We start from the raw sequence: 2,945 nt of genomic DNA on the forward strand, positions 1-2,945 counted from the left end.
TTGTGTTTATAAAGGCAGACATGTGTACACTTCATCCTTATCATAATAAACCTCTTTATGTGGAAAGTACTATCAATGAATATCCTATTAGGAGAACATTCATTAATGATGGTTCCTTTGTGAATCTCATACCTTTATCCACTTTGAAAGTTGTAAATATAGATTTGAAGAGTTTATGTCATCTTATGGCTATCACTTCCTTTGATAACAAGGAGATTATGACTTTGAGGTAAGTGACAGTGAACTTCAAGATGAGGTCGATTCAAGATTAGACATGTTTCCATGTTATTGATGCAAATGTGGCTTATCATGCTTTAATTGGAAAAAAATTCCTACACATGCACAATATCATTCTTTTCTTACGCCATCAATATATTAAAGGACATTAGAAAGGGAAGGAAACAAAGCTTCATTTGAACAGCATGAGGTGAGTTATATAGAGGCTTCTTTCTTTGAAGATCTAGCAAAAGATGGAGAAACAGCTATTGCTAGACCTATTGATGTTCCATTTCAACGATGGGAAGAGTATATGGGGAATAGGGTAGAAAATAGTGGCAAGAAGAAGTGAGGTGGGAAGAAAAGAAGGGAAAACACTTCAACATATAGAGAAGTAAATGAAGAAAAGACGTCTAATAGGATAACTTCCTATGCACTTGAAAATGGAAAAATTGTTTATTGCTTATGATGGGACAAGGGGTATGGGGAAACATCTTTTCCTGATCCCAAATTTTGGAAGCCACCGGATACATCACCATCATGTTTTCAAGTGAAAGTAGAAAAAGAAAAAGTAAAGGAAGTATTACCCATGCAAGATCAACTCCCAGATCAACTAAGCCTCAAGGTGATGAGTTGGAAGAAATAAATATGGCAGAATAAGAAGAGACAACTAAGCCACTTTCCATAAACAAGAGTTTTTCTAGTGAGCAAAGGGTTATGTTGATTGAGTTGTTGAGAAAATTTCAAGATGTGTTTGCGTGGACTTATGAGCAAATGCTTGGATTAGATGAGAATCTCATTACTCATGAGTTACACATTTTTCCACAAAGTAAACTAGTGAAACAATATGCTTGTGTATTCCATCATGAGATAGAGAGCTAGATAAAGAAGGAGATTAATAAACTCATCAAGGTTGGATTCATCAAACCCATACATTATCCTATTTGTCTAGCAAACGTAGTTCTTGTGAAAAAGAAGAATAGAACAATTCGGGTGTGTGTAGATTTCAGAGATTTGAACAAGGCATGCCCAAAGGATGATTTTCTTCTACCAAATATTGATACTTTAATGGATGCTACAGTTGGTCATGAAATGTTTTCCTTTATGGATGGGTTTAGTGGATACAATCAAATAAATATGGTACGAAAAAATGCAAAGAAAACAACTTTCAGAACTCCATTTTCTGATTTCTAGTACACTGTAATGCCATTTAGATTAAAGAATGCAAGTGCAACCTATCAACATGCCATGATAGCTATCTTCCATGACATGATGCATGATTGTATGGAAGATTATAGGGATGATATAATGGTGAAATCCAAGAAGGCTTCTAATCATTTCGAAGACTTGAAGAGAATATTTAAAAAATGTAGAAAGTATAGTCTCCGCATGAATCCTTTAAAATGTGCATTTGGAGTAACAGTTGGGAAATTCTTGAGTTTTGTGTTTCACAAAAAGGGTATAAATGGTTAGAAGAAGTAGCAGCAACTATAGTTTGTTTTACAAAACATTATGAAATAGTCATTGTCAGTTAAAATTTCACTACGCAAATATACGTATCGAATAGATAGTATATTAGCAAGCAGAGTATCGATTCCACAGAAAATTAATCTAAACTTTTACTAAGTACTAAAATTAGAACAATTTAGTTTTATGCAAATAATTAAAATCTGAATTCTAATTGAACTAAAAATTACTCAACTGAAACTAATTAAATTAAAAATTAAAGCAACAAGATAATTAGGCAAACAACAAATCAAGCAAGCCTAGGATTACAATATCCCTCACACTTCATCTAAATCTTACCCTTCTTTCTTAACTTATTTCAATGGTTTGAATTGCTAACCTAGAGTCCTAAATTATTTATAAAGGTCTCCCGACTCATCTTATAAAAATATTTATTTTAACCAAAACATTATATCTCTATGTGAAAATAGATTCATTAAGTTCAGGTTTTAATTTGGCTACATATGGCCTATAGGTATATTCCTATCCTATAGGTAAATCAGGTAATATGATCATATGCTATCCCAATTTTAGTCTACATTAAACTCCCTTTCCCAAGTTTGTTTAGGTTCCTAAATCAATTTAACTGGTGGTCAAGCAATTAAAAGCATTAAGAACAAATTGGAATAAACAATTCAAATTCCACTGAAAATAAGCAAGAAAGAGATTAAAAATTTAGATTACATATGAGTTCAATTGCAATCCTAGAAAAATAAATTAGCTCATAATATCTAATAAAGACAATATCCAAAGAAATTTAGCCATGAATCCAAGTCAAAAAAAATAAGAAAAACATAAAGATAAGAGAGAAAACTAATAGTTAGAGTTTTATGATCTTGATTCTCTCTCCAATTCTCTTGTTTTCTTGTTTTTTTCTTAGCTTCAAATCTTCAGAATAGTTGCTTGCTGCATTCTCCTTAAAATCTCTAAAAAAAAGCCCCTTAAATAGGCTCCAAATAACCTAATTTTTGAAATCTCGTTAACTTCCTTTATTTTTTGGAAAGTCGCCCAGCGTTGCGGCACTACTTCTCCAACGCTGCAGCACTGAGCTCTCTGAAAATTTGTATGTGTGTTTCCTTTTATCAACGTTGCAGCCTTGTTCTCCCAATGCTGTGACAGTCTATCAACTTCAAATGTGAGTTTCATCATGATATATTAGAAACTTGGCAAAGTAGTAATATAAAAGCTTTATCCCTTCTCTTAACTTTCCAATGGATTAAGAA

The sequence above is a fragment of the Theobroma umbraticum genome, unplaced genomic scaffold (assembly GCF_002168275.2).
Source record: "Theobroma umbraticum cultivar Fairchild unplaced genomic scaffold, ASM216827v3 scaffold_95.0, whole genome shotgun sequence".
NCBI lineage: Eukaryota > Viridiplantae > Streptophyta > Magnoliopsida > Malvales > Malvaceae > Theobroma > Theobroma umbraticum.